General features: G+C 39.6%; 1 protein-coding gene across 4 annotated transcripts in view; it reads left to right on the top strand.

Moving 5' to 3' along the window:
• The first annotated feature begins 5,762 nt into the window (after nt 1–5,762).
• Nucleotides 5,763–14,796, top strand: part of BRDT (bromodomain testis associated) — an 80,250-nt gene continuing 71,216 nt past the window's right edge. For 2 of the 4 annotated variants that reach the window (XM_047873437.1, XM_047873434.1), the window contains exons 1-2: nt 5,763–6,080; nt 7,608–7,711. The gene's annotated coding sequence lies outside the window, so the exon portion shown is untranslated. Of the gene's footprint in view, nt 6,081–7,421; nt 7,514–7,594; nt 7,712–14,796 lie in introns of those variants that run through there. The other 2 variants (XM_047873435.1, XM_047873436.1) reach the window with 2 other exon arrangements.

Raw genomic sequence — 14,796 nt, 5'->3', positions numbered from 1 at the left:
GAAGGGAATAGGGGACAGTAAGTAGGTGGAAGGATAGCAAAAAGGTGATAGAATTAATGGGTTACTGACTGACTCCTGTGTAAGTGAGGAGGTGCAGGATTGTCAGAGTCCTTAAGTTCCTAATACTGTCCTGGGACGGAAATCAGAAGCACTGAAATTTGATCCTCCATTTTTATTTTGGAGTATGTGGCTCATCAACACCCCTCTTCAGCCCTTTAGGAATCTAGACTTGGACAAATGGACACTTCATAATGGGACTTCTCATAAAGAGCCTGAAAGTGCAATCAAAGCCAAACAGACAAGCATCCTTGTTACTCTAGAGGGCTGGGAATTTCTGAGGACTTCCAGATTAGGTTATAGCCTTTTCACAGATTCTCTGTAACTTCCTACTGGACCTGATTTATATTTTTTATGCTGATAGAAATTCTTTATATCATATAGTTTCAGCATTGTAGATGCAAAATTAACTTTTAGTATTTTCCATTGTGATTTTATTATTTACAAAATCTTGATTGACAGGGTTAATGGGACCAAATCTTACAAATAAATCTTAAGCTGATTAACTAAACTCAAGCTTTGTGATACTACTATATAAAATTTGTGGCTCTTTTCTCACAGATGGGGCTCATGATTACTGCCCACCTCCCCAAAATTATTTGTAATCTTTATTTGAAATGATTATATTAAGATAACTCATTGTTTGTTACACATGTACATTCACATCCAAATTTGAATCTTCTACACATTTAAGTTACATTTGAGACATATATATTCAATTATATTTAATGCTATTTCCAAAATAAATTTGATAAAGGAAATTACAAGCTTATACCTATGGAAAAACATTACACATTTTGTTAAAATGTTTAACATTTAAAAACTCGTTTAATTTTGCTTTTAAAAAATTTTTTTTAACGTTTATTCATTTTTGAGAGACAGAGTACAAGTAGGGGAGGGGCGGAGAGAGAGGGAGACACAGAATCTGAAGTAGGCTCTAGGATCCCAGCTGTCAGCACACAACCTGATGAGGGGCCTGAACTTGAGATCATGACCTGACCTGAAGTTGGCCGCTTAACTGACTGAGCCACTCAGGTGCCCCTCGTTTAATTTTACTTTTAAAATAGAATGGAAAGTCTGCTGGTAAAAATATTGATATCTAAGGCAAGTAAGTAAAAGGTCAAAGTTTTCTTTTCTTTTTTTTTTTTTCAACGTTTATTAATTTTTTGGGACAGAGAGAGACAGAGCATGAACGGGGGAGGGGCAGAGAGAGAGGGAGACACAGAATCAGAAACAGGCTCCAGGCTCTGAGCCATCAGCCCAGAGCCTGATGCGGGGCTCGAACTCACAGACCGCGAGATCGTGACCTGGCTGAAGTCGGACGCTTAACCGACTGCGCCACCCAGGCGCCCCTGGCTGCCTTTTATTGAGTAACTCCTAATAATTCATCTTTGGATCTTTCCTCTTGAGGTTTCCTCACCAGGTTTTCTATAAAATAGGTTTTCTTATTTTCTTCCTGGAGAGTGCAGGTCTGGCTGTCAGCGTTCTAGGCACTACAACATCCAACCTACAGGACATTCATTTAATCCTCCTCTTTGAGTTGGGTTCTCTGCTCTCAGCTGTCCTGGTGTTGTTCACTCCTGGAAACCTCAGTTTCATATTCTGGAGACTGAACTTCCTGTCTCCCTCCCAGATGAGGATGGGCAGGGTCCCACTCCACAGGGTAAAGAAGGGGATTTAGAAAAATCTCACTGCTGCTTATACGGCAGCAGTCAGTCAACCCTAGTGCTTGCAGCCTCAAGTTTGCCCTGTCTTTGCGAGTAACTGAGATCGTCACCTGGCTGAAGTCGGACGCTTAACCGACTGCGCCACCCAGGCGCCCCAAAGGTCAAAGTTTTCAACTATGAAATTGAATAGGGAGGAAGCAACACTGGGACTACAAGCCATACCTCCCCTTGAGTTAAGTGTATGTGTTATTTGACTCAAAACATTTTTTCATGCTTTGTCAACTAATAGGCAGATGGTGTAGAGCCTTGGAGATCACTGCAAGACTTTTTCACTGTGAGGGACATGGGTAGCCACTGAAAAGTTCTGAGGAGTGGAGTGATGTGAGATGATTACCAAGATCATTCTATTGCTGTATTGAGGCTAGACTGAAGAAGACCAAAGGGAGAAGCAGAAGCATTGGCGATCTGCCTGCTGCAATAAACTAGATGAAACATTATATGGACTTGGACTAGTTTGGATTCTGGATAGGTTGTGAAAATGTAGCCACAAAGATTTTCTGATGAACCAAATCCTTTTAAACTTGATTGGCTATAAGATGTGAGACAGGGGATGACTGAATTTTTTTAATTTTTAATTTTTATTATGTTTATTTATTGTTGATAGACAGAGGGAGACAGAGCACAAGTGGGGGAGGGGCAGAGAGAAGGAGACATAGAATCCAAAGCATCCAAAGCAGGCTCCAGGCTCTGAGCTGTCAGCACAAAGCCCGATGCAGGGCTCGAACTCACAAACCGCGAGATCATGACCTGAGCTGAAGTGGTACGCTCAACCAACTGAGCCACCCAGGAGTCCCGAAATGTTTAGCCTAAGTAACTATTATAAGACTGGAGCTGCCATACAGTGAGATGTGGAAGACTGTGGGCAGAGCAGTTTGAAGGGGGATTATCAGGAACTCAGGTCTGGACATAAATACCAAGTTTAAGATGTTCATTAGACTTTCCACATGGAGATATGCAGTAGGCAGTTGGAAGTATGAGTCTGGAGTTCAGGAAAAGGGTTCAAGATAGACATGTAAATTTGGGAGCCAAGGACAGATAAGCCTTGAGACTGGATGTGCTGTTCCTAAGGGTGTTTCAGTAGGGAGAAGGTCCAAGGAGTGAGCATTGGATAATTCCAACATTGAGAAGAAAGAACTAGCAAGAGCTGACTTTCAGATTTAGCAACACAGAGTTAACATATTTTTATTTTTAGTAACAAATTATCCTCTATAGCTGTATGTATTAAATTGCTTCCAAATTCCTATACAAAACCATTTATAAATTTAAATTCTTTTTTTATGTTTATTTATTTTGCGAGAAAGAGACAGAGTGGGGGAGGGGTAGAGAGAGAGGGAGAAAGAATCCCAACAAGGCTCCACACCCAGCACACAACCCACTTCAGACCTGAGCCAGATAATCAAGAGTCAGACACTTAACCAACTGAGCCACCTAGACACCCTGTAAAGTTAAATTATCTCAGTTATCTGGGGATCCTTGTAAATCCATAGGAGACCAGAAAGATGGGCTTCCTCTTGTTGAATGTGATGCTAGAATGTAAGATGGAAAGTTGAAAATGTCTCTCATCTATATTCATGTGATATATTGATTTAAACTAAAATGGAACTTTTTTATGTTTTTCTAAAAAAAACCCATAATTACAACTATTTTATGTCACAGAATAGCCTTGTGATATCCTAGTCTTACTGTATTATACTGTTACTGGTCTTCAGCCACTTTTTTACCAATAATTTAGAAGCAACTTTTCTGTATTACCTGTCACACATTCCCTGGAAAATCTCAATACTGGGGAAAAGCAATTATCTTCTCCATGAACAATTACAAATTTCCCCATCTTAACTGTCTCAGATATGTCTTACTAAGACATTTTCCCAATTTTTTCTCCTGTTCTCCATAAACATTATTTCAAAACTATTCAAAAATATTCAAAATATTTTCCCAGTCAATTTTTTTCTTCTGTTCTCCATAAACATTATTTCAAAACTATTCAAAAATATTCAAAACTATTTTACTCTTGTAACTTCTTTCCTGCCTTCCTCTCCCATCTTTAACTTAGACTGAATTTTGAGCTGTATAATAAACTCACCATTCAAAACCTCTATCCAGATATTTTATGGGCACCCTAAATTCATGTTCAAAACTGCACTCATTATCTTCCTCCTCCCCCAAACTTGCTCCCCTCCTACAATTCCCTTTCCAGTAAATGGTGCCTTCCTCCAAACGCTCAAGCCAGAAACACCATATCATCTTTACATCCACTCTAACAGCAAATCTTTGGGGGTCTACCTCCCAAATAAACCCATTCTCCAGATTCTCCATTTTACAACCATTTTAAGTTTCTTTAAAAAACTCAAATCTGTTTTTGTCACTCTCCCCCTCTCTACCTCCCCCACCTTTAATTCAAATCTGATTTGTCACAGTCCTTAAAACTTGGCAGGATCAAAGGATAATGTACTTAATGATAATACACTCTGACTTTTGATACTTTGCATTCATGGTGCTTACTGTGTAGTGGGGAAAATAGACATTAACTATTTGCCTGGCTGTAAAATTACAATTGTAATGGGTGCTATGTAATATGGTTGTAATGAGAGTGTATAATAGGAAGACCAATCTAGTGGAGGCCTCCTTGAGGAAATGACTGAGCTGAGACCTGAGGGTAGGATGGGAGTAGAGAGAAGAAACCATCGTAGAAACCCTGGGGGGAGAGGGGGAAGGAAGGTAGGAGAGAGTAATAGGGTACTGGGAAGAACTAAAAGGTCAGTGTGGCTGGAAATACGGGAACTGTTGGTGGGGTGGTTGGAGCTGGAGATAGAGAATTCATGTAGGCCTTGTAGCATTTTTTTTTTAAGTTTATTTATTTTGAAAGAGAGCCCGTGTGTGCATGGGGTGGGGGAGGGGGACAGAGAAAGAAGGAAAGACAGAATCCCAAACAGGCCCTGAGGCCATCAGCACACAGCCCAATGCCTGGGCTCTGATGTGAGATCTAGGACCTGAGCCTGTGAGATCATGACCTGCAGCAAAATCAAGAGTCGCATGCTTAACCCACTGAGCCACCCAGGTGCCCCCTCTTGTAGTACATCTAAAAGGTTTTGATATTTATCTTAAAAGTAATGGAAAGTAATTGAAAGGTTTTAAGGGTGTTAACAAGATGAGATTTAGCTTTTTAAAAGATCACTGGAGCGTGGACTATGCGCTTCTCCCTTATATTGGTTCTCAGGAGGAGAGCCAAAAAGTTGACAGCTGAACAAGATTTGCACAGAGTCATTCCTGGCTTTTACTTCCTTTGACCTCCCTTAGGCCTTTCCTAGCGTAAAGGTCACACCCTAGGTCTATACCTAGATCACACCCTAGTTCCAATCTTTTTCCTACCTAATAAGGGTTTAAAAAACAAAAACAAGAACACAAACATCAAATCTAAACCAAGTATACGCTACTGTATTGACTCTTCGGTGTTAAATACACTCTTCTAATACACGTCCACAAATAAAAAGGAGGTAGTCGCCAAGACTCTCAAAATCTTAAATCACTCTCTTCACGCAGCTGTCTTTAAGCTGCTCTTAAGTGCCATTTTAAAACCAATGAGCTCATGTGGGCTCCCACCTCACCTGCTATCTAATACTGAGCATTCACTACGTGCAAGAGATGGGAACTTTGGGGGGAACTGGAGAAAAGTACGAAAACGACGGAAACAATGCAAGCCAAAACTCAGGACCCCCTCCCCCGCAAAACAACACAGGTCTAATGCATTGAATTGTTTTAACGATAAACTCTTGGGTGGCACTCCTTCTCCTAAACCCCCAGCTCTTTGCACCATACCTGGCATTCAGTAAAGGCTCAACAAACGTGCACTCCCAGGATGAAAGACCTTGAACCTCGGCGAAAGCCGGACTGCGGAGCTGATACCTCGCGCACTTTACCCGCCGCCGGGCTCCAGGCGTGGCCACGTGACACGCTCAGGCCAATGGGCGGGCCGCCTGCAGCAGGTCTCCCATAAAGGCGCCTGTCGCTGCCGGCTAGTGGCCGCCGCCATTAGGGCGAGAGCTGGCGGCGACGGTCGGTGAAGGACTGCTACCTCGCACCGCTTCATCTTGTGCAAGCTGGAGGGGACGATCAGATAAGGTTTTTTTTTTTACCAAAGGTGACAGAGCCTCTACCTGGAGCATTGCTTTGGGATCCGGGCCCTCGGCGGGACCCTGAGTAGGAAACAGCCGTTTTTTTCTCTTCTCCCCTCCCCCATCAACACTGCGACTGGCGAGGCAGTTGGGAGGCCATACCGGTGCGTGCGTTGCTGCCCAGGTGAGCTGCCAGTTGCTTTTCTTTGGCTTACCAACTGCAAGCTTGTTGCCCCAGTGGACCATTTTAAAAACTGGGACCTTCCTCTTAAACGCTTTGGCATTTTTTGCAAGGAAGGGGTGGGAAGAAGGAGGTTAGGGCAAGGGGGTGACGTTCCGGTTACGCAACCGCCTACTCCCAACTCTTGAAAAACATTCCTGGTCTTTGTGCAGCTCTTAGGCCTAGGATTGGTGGGTCTCTGGATGTACTGTAGTTTTGGGTGTGCAGAATAAAGTACGGAGCTTTAGCTGTTGCTGGCATTTTATTGTTCATCCTGGGTATCATCGTTTGGGACAGGAAGATCCCCAGCCTTGATTTATTCCTTTATTTATTCGTTTAACATTATTAAGCTCTTAACATGCCTAATTAATCCTCTGTTGAGTGCGGCAGGTCAGGCTCACCTAACCTCAAGGCACTGGCTTACGTTAAGAATTCAGATGAAGTATCTACAAGTATCTACGTGGTGCTTTGGGACCCTTGGGAAGGACCCGAGTGGGTAGAAGGGGATGGGGGAAGTATCTGGGTAGAAGTGATAAATGAGCTGGGTCTTGAAAGACAGATAGAAATTAGCCTAAAGAGTGATGGGAGGAGCTCTGGTAAGCAGGAGAAAAATTTCAAAACCATGGACAGGTGTGAGCACAAAGTGGGGGCGGGGGGGGGGGGTCAATGAAGAAGTGTAAATTTTTGGGTGTGGCTTATGCAGGTTGGGGATTGGGATAGTAGCAATATGAGTCTAAGGAGATAGGCAAGGGGGTTTATATATGTGTATATCACGAACAGCAGTGGGTTGAACAGTGTGGTTGTAAATTACTGAACAAAAATCAAAACCTCACTTTTGTATCAATTCAGGTGGGAGTAACAAGTGACTGAACAAAAAAAGTGGTTTGGGGGATCGAAAATAGAAATACCCTATGTACTCAGAATATGTAAATTTATATCCCAGAGTCAGGGAGTGTGTAGATGGAGTTTAAAAAAAAAAAAACAAAAAAAAACCCAAAGAGCAAGGGAAGAACTCTGGAGGATACTAATAGGTTAGCAGAAAATGAGATGATGAAGGAGATAACATCCTCTGGATTTCCAGCCTGACTCCATTTGTTCCCATATCACCCAGTTCCTATCTCTGTCAAAGCAGTAATTATTGGTATCCTGTTGTAATTACCTATTTGTAAGTCTCTATAAAGAGACTGTATCCTCAATTCCTAGTTCAGTGCTTGGCACCATCGTAGGTGCTTTATAAGTATGTAATAAAAGAACAAATAGAATCTGGGGGGAAAAAATAGTGGTATCCTGGAAACCAGATAAGAATTTCAAGAGAGTCAAGATAGTCTAGTGACAGATATTGCTGAGAGGTCAAGTAAGATGTAACTCAAAAAGAATCCATTTAACAACTAAGTATGGTAAGTATTAGCCTTAGTGTAGGGGGAATTTTAGAGGCATGGCTGGGACAGAATTGAGTGTGAGGTGGGGAGTAAAAACAGTGTCGTTTTTTAGGATGCTCCGGTGTGAGGTACAGAAGAGAGAAGATTGAGGCTTCAAGGAGACAATAAGATCAAGAGAAGAATTTTTAAGGAGACTTGAGAAAGTGTATATGGAGGGTAAGCTAGTATAGAAATGTTGATGATACAAGCAAGAGAGATCAAGGACCATTGTTATCTCCTTATGCAGAGTACCTGGGAACCAAGTTCTAGACAGGGAAGGTGTCCCATTTCTAGAATGAAAGGAGTAGACGAGAAGATTGAATCATTGTGAAGAGTATACATTTTCTAGAAATTATCTGTTTGACTTTAAGTGAAGCCTGATTTTAATTTGAAGAAACCATTTTCTCCCTTGAATTGGAGACAGCTCATTTGATGAGGCAGGATTTGGAGTCCCTATTTGAGCTCACACTGGGTGGATTGTCTTTGACCTTTCTGAGCCCTGGAACCACATGGTATTCAGAATCAAACTCTTGAGTTCCTTGCTGTACTGCTTCCCTGCATGTATAAAATCTACCATGAAGTTCAACCAGAAGTACCACCACACAGCAGAATAACTTATTCTGTGCTATTTATTGAAATGATGGAAGATGGTTTTGAACAATCTTTATTCAAAACCTTAAAGTTCAGTTCCATCCAAAATTGAGTCTTAGGCTCAAAATATATTAATTTACATTATTTTGTTTTTCTTTTCTTTTTTTTTTTTTAAAACCGTTTGGCTGCTTTTTAAAAAAAAATTTTTTTTAACATTTATTTATTTTTGAGACAGAGAGAGACAGAGAATGAACAGGGGAGGGGCAGAGAGAGAGGGAGACACAAAATCTGAAACAGGCTCCAGGCTCTGAGCGGTCAGCACAGAGCCCGACGCGGGGCTCGAACTCACAGACTGTGAGATCATGACCTGAGCTGAAGTCGGATGCTTAACCAACCGAGCCACCCAGGTGCCCAATTATTTTGTTTTACAATCAGCTCAATTCCTTGAGACTTCAGTAAGCATATAGCGCAATACAATTTAATACTTGCACCATTGAGGTGGTAATAATTGAAGAATTTTGTAAACATTTTTTTCTTGGCAAACTCAAGAAGTTGGTTTTTGCCAAAGAGATCAGACTCTTCCTGATATGTCTGTGCCTACATTGAATTTGAGATGAACTTGTATGTTTCTTGTAACATTTTGGAAACATATTTTAGCTTATGTGTGCATTTCAGGAAACCTTTGGCTTCGTTTATAACTTTTGTCAGGAATGACTGGAATATTCACAACCATTTCAAAGACTTTTGTTTCTTAGAAGTTTAAATTTTTATTCTTGTATGTTGTTGGTAGAGATATAAATTAAATCTCTCAATGGCAATTAAACATCTAGCAATATGTAAAAGTGTTGTCCTAAAAATCATTAATAGAAATATATCCAAATGCCAGGCCAAAAAAATATATATATATCTAATAGGTGTTGGCAGATCTAAGCAATGATGTATTTGTGAAGATATTGATTGCAACATTATATATATTTAATGGGAAGCCATTAAAAATAGAGGGGCTGAGGGTACTTGGAGACTCATTTGGTTAAGCAAGTGACTCGATATCTGTTCAGGTCACGATCTCATGGTTTGTGAAGTGAAGCCCTACATCAAGCTCTGCACTGATAGTGCGGAACCTGCTTGGGATTCTCTCTCTCCCTCTCTTTCTGCCTCTTCCTCTCTCTCTTTCTCAAAATAAATAAATTTAAAAATGGAGCTGCTCTGGGACCATTTCTAATATGAATTAAGTGTAAAAAAGTTTCTAAAAGGATGCACAAGAAACTGCTAACAGTAAGGAGGGGTCCTAGTTGGCTAAGGAACAAGAATGGGAAAGGAAACTTTGTATGCCACGTGGATGTTAAAATTCAAATAAACTCATTTTTTAATGAAGTCTATAAATAGTATATCCTTAAGAATTTTTCCAAAACTCAAAAGATTATTTTATAATGAGCTATTAAGTGAACAAAACAGGTCTGATTTTCAGGGCAGCTGGGTGGCTCAATTGAGTGTCTCTTGATTTCAGCTCAGGTCACGGTCCCAGGATCATAGGATGAAGCCTTGCATTGGGCTCTGTGCTGAGTGTGGGGCCTGATTGGGATTCTCTTTCTCTGTCCCTCTCCCCTGCTTGCATGTGCTCTTTCTCTAAAATAGAACATAAAATAAAATAAACATCTGATTTTCAGCCAATTTGTTCATGGAACCATAGAATGATCTGACAAGGTGATACTAATTATGTGATTATCTTCATCAAAGTAAACCAGAACTTTTCAGAATTTGTTACATTGTCTTTGTGCAATTGTCAGTGGTGGTTGTTATATAACATTGAATTCTTAAGAGATAGAGATTCTTAAGAGATGAATTCTTAAGAGATGAGATAAGATTTCATCTGCCTTTGCTGTCTTTCCATGGATAAAAAGTGTCTGAAAGCAGAAACAATAATAAAATGACAACTCACCATGAACATTGGAAACAACAGTGAACTTTCACAGAGATAAGAGAGGCTACAGGTTATGTATATTTGGCAGTATACTTGTAACTCCATAGTTTAATTATGTTGGAGTATAAGTAAGTGACACCTTTCAGCTGATTAGAACCTACCATTATATCAAATAAGGTGAAAATCTTTTGGGGGTTTGTGTTGCTGAACTATTATGCTGGCATTTTGTTTTCTATTACTGAGAACATTTTCTAATAAAAATTAATAATAAAATTATTAGGATTAATAATAAAAGAAAGGCTTTAGAGAAAGTAGAATCGGGTCAGCTAACAGAAATTTGCCAAATATAAAATACCACAACTCCTTAAAAAATTTTTTTTAATGTTTTATTTATTTTTGAGACAGACACACAGCATGAGCAGGGGAGGGGCAGAGAGAGAGAGGGAGACACAGAATCCAAAGCAGGCTCTAGGCTCAAAGCTGTCAGCATAGAGCCTGACGCGGGGCTTGAACTCACAAACTGTGAGATCATGACCTGAGCTGAAGTCAGGCACTTAACCGATTGAGCCACCCAGGTGCCCCCACCACAACTCCTTTAAAAATTTTTTTAGATAAGGGGGTGCCTGGGTTGCTCAGTCAAGCATCTGACTTCGGCTCAGGTCATGATCTCACAGTTTGTGAGTTCGAGCCCCATGTCAGGCTCTGTGCTGACAGCTCAGAGCCTGAAGCCTGCTTTGGGTTCTGTCTCCCTTTCTGTCTCTCTCTCTCCCTTTTTCTCCCTCTCTCTCCCTCCCTCCCTATCTTTCAAAAATAAATAAACATTAAAAAATTAAAATTTTTTAATAAGAAATGGAAGATTAAAATACATTTAACAGAAAGACTGGGGTAATTACAAAGAATATTTTATAAAGGAAATAATTATTCTTTTGCCCAATGATAAATCAGAGCTCTTGTTCATGATCAGTCCATCTGCAGCCTTCAGCCACAGTGTACCATAAGTTTATTGCTTAAAATTTCTAATATATAGAAAAAATAGACCAAGAACACCTGTATATCTACCAACAATTGTCAATATTTTGCCCTGTTTGCTTGTGTATATAGGTTTTTCTCCCAAATCATTTAGAACCTATTTTAATGTTGTTATTCACATCAAATTTTTTGAGCATACATTTAAACACTTTTCTTATATAATCACTATACTATTCTCATATCTATCATAATGTATTCTCAAACCTGTCAAAATGAACAATTCCATAATTTTCCCTAGTTGTCCCCAAAATATATTTAATAGTTGATCTCAAACCAATATTTGATCTAGGATGATAAAATTGAGTTCTGTTATGTCTTCAGACATTTTCTTTTATAATCTTTTTATAAAAGACAGACCATTTGTCTTTTTTTTATTTGTTTTAGGTCATTTGTCTTATAGAATATTATATATTTACATTTGTCTGTTTTCTTAATGGTTTTGTTTCATTTTTTTTCTAGCACTGTCCCACAGAACTTTCCTGCACTGATAGCAATGTTTTATAGCTGCATTGTCCCATATAGTAGCCAATAGACTTATAACTTATGGCTATTGAGCATTTGAAATGTGGATGAGTTTTTGACTTAAGAAATTTTGGTTAATTTGAACTTAAATACTTCCATGTGGCTGGAGGTTGTTATATTGGACAGTGCAGCTCTAGCCCTTTAATTTTTTTTTAAGTTTATTTATTTCATTTTGAGGGGGAGAGAGAGAATCCCAAGCAGGCTCTGCACTGTCAGCGCAGAGCCTGACATGGGGCTCCTCATCACAAACCGTGAGATCCTGACCAGAGCCGAAACAGAGTCAGATGGTCAACCCACTAAGCTACCCAGATGCCCTAGCCCTTTAATTTTGTTACATGAAAATTAAATCTAAAAGATTGTTAGATATTTTTGGCAAAATATGTAGATGAACCTACAATGATAGCTCATTATCACCCAAAGTCCTTTGTTTGCTTTAGAGTTCACTCTTGATGTTGTACATTCTTAGGGTTTGGGCAAATGTATAATGGCATGTATCCATCATTATGATCTAATATGAAGTCTTTTCACTGCCCTAAAAATCCTCTGTGCTCTCCATCTTTTTCTCCTTCCCTCTCCCCAAATCCTGGTAACCATTGATCTTTTTGCTGTCTCCATAGTTTGCCTTTTACAGAATCTCATAGTTGGAATCATACAGTATGTATGTAGGCTTTTCAGATTGGCTTATTTTGCTTAATATGCATTTAATATTCCTCCATGTCTTTTCATGGCTCGATAGTTCTTTTATTTTTAGCGCTAAATAACCTTCCGTTTTCTGGATGTTTCCCAGTTTATCCATTCTCCTTCTGCAGGACATCTTGGTTGCTTCCAAGTTTTGGCAAAGTTTTAATAAAGCTGCTATAAACAACTGTGTGCAGGTTTTTGTGTGGAAAGGTGTTTTTAAGGAAAAAATTTAAGGCTGACTAGAGCATACCTACAGACATAAATACTAGCAGAAATTAATTATAAATAATTTGTAAAGGCAAATTACAAATAAGACTATAGAAAATATAGTCTTAAGAGCAGGAAATATAATTATGTATTGTATAATCTTTAGAGGAAAACTTTCTTAAACCTAATTAAAAAAGGAACCTACAATAGCAGAAATAAAGGAATTATTAATGAAATAATAGGATTCTGGAAAAGGGGAAAGATCTTCATGGAAAAGGGGAGGCACTTATGAAGTAAGAGGAAATAGAACAGGAAATAAAAGAAGTCAAGGGAAATTAATTTTTAAAGGGTGTCTCTTTGGGACACCAGGGTGGTTCAGTTGGTTAAGCATCCAACTTCGGCTCAGGTCATGATCTAACGGTTCGGTTTGTGGGTTCTAGCCCCACATCGGGCTCTGCTGATAACTCAGAGCCTGGAGCCTGCTTCTGATTCTGTCTGTCTCCCTCTCTCTCGGCCCCTCCCCCACTAGTGCTGTCTGTCTTTGTCTTTCAAAAATAAATGTTAAAATTTTTTTTAAGTGGTTTCTCTTATAAACTGAGACCCTTTGCAAAAGGGTATAGTGGAGTTGAGGTTTTGATGAGGGGAACAGGTTTGGAAAAGGCATTTTTTTAACTGATAAGCATTCGTTAAGTCATTCATTCATCTTTTTTTTAAGGCAGATTCCTGAGCAACGAGACTTAAAAGTAAAACATTCTTTAAAAAAATTTTTTTTAATTTAATGTTTATTTTGAGAGAGACAGAGCATGGGCAGGGGAGGGACAGAGAGACAGGGAGACACAGTCTGAAGCAGGCTCTGAGCTGTCCACAGAGTCCTACACAGGGCCTGAATTCCCAAGTCATGAGATCATGACCTGAGGTAAAGTTGGATGCTTAACAGACTGAGCCACCTAGGTGCCCCAAAAGTAAAACATTCTTGATTTCTTCCCCTATTTCTCCCTATATAAAAAGTCACATCTTCTCTATCTCTAACATAAAACTGAATCTGAACACTTTAATTCAGCCTCTGTAGGCTCTGTCCTAGGCATTAGTCAAACAAGACCTCAGTCTGTCCTATAGCAATACAAACAAAGCAGGAGAGAGCGTTTGGGAGACAGATAGTAAACCAGTAGATAAACAAGGTAGTGGCAAAACAGTAATAGCTGATGGATTAACATTGCAGACAAGAATGCCTATTTATGGAGTGCCTGGGTGACTCAGTTGGGTAAGTGCCTGACTTCGGCTCAGGTCATGATCTCACGGTGAGTTCGAGCCCCGAATCGGGCTGTGTGCTGACACCTTGGAGCCTGGAGCCTGCTTTGGATTCTGTGTCTCCCTCTCTCTCTCTCTGCCCCTCCCCCACTTGTGTTCTGTCTTTCTCAAAAATAAGTAAAACAAATTTTTTTAAAAATGCCTATTTAAAATAAGGTTGTGAAGGAAACGCATGGAGAAATACTTGGACCACACATAACAAAGGTTTTGTATTCAGACTATATGAAGAACTAAAAATCAGTAAGATAATAGCAGACAACCGAATAGAAAAATGGGTAGGACACTTCAGCAGGTGATTGACAAAGAAGATATTCATGTGGTCAATAGACATTTAACAGGTTTTTCATATCATGAATCCTCAGTGAAATATAAAAATCACAATGAGATCCCATCATACGCTCACCAGAATGGCTAAAATGGAATGCACTGATAATTTTTTTTAATTGAAACAATTTTTTGTGTGTTTTTATTTTTTGAGAAAGATAGCACGCAGGGGAGGGGCAGAGAGAGGGAGACAAGCAGGCTCCTCACTGCTTATGCAGAACCAGATGAGGGCTGGAACCCACAAACCATGAGCTCATGACAAGAGTCAAAGAGGCTCAACCAACTGAGACACGCAGGCACCCTGCTGACCCTAAATATTAACAAGGATATGGAATAAGTGGGATTCTGAAACTGCTGCTTCTATAAATTGGTACATTTTTGAAATCTGGTATCTCCTAAAGTTGAATACACAAAACTTATGACCCAACATTTTCACTTCTGAGTTTATACCCAAAATAATGTATGTGCATATTCACCACAAGCATGTTCATAGCATGTACAAAGATGTCAGACACTGTAAGCAACCCAAAAGTTGCAAGATGAGTTGGATTGATTGTATAGTCCAATTCAATCATAATATACTATACAGCAATGAAGACGAACAAATAACAGATAAATCTCATAAACATAATATTGATGAAAGGCCATATGCAGTGTAATACATAGTAAATAATACATT

Source organism: Prionailurus viverrinus, chromosome C1 (genome assembly GCF_022837055.1).
Source record: "Prionailurus viverrinus isolate Anna chromosome C1, UM_Priviv_1.0, whole genome shotgun sequence".
Classification (NCBI taxonomy): Eukaryota; Metazoa; Chordata; class Mammalia; order Carnivora; family Felidae; genus Prionailurus; species Prionailurus viverrinus.
This window is presented reverse-complemented; position numbering and strand designations above follow the sequence as displayed.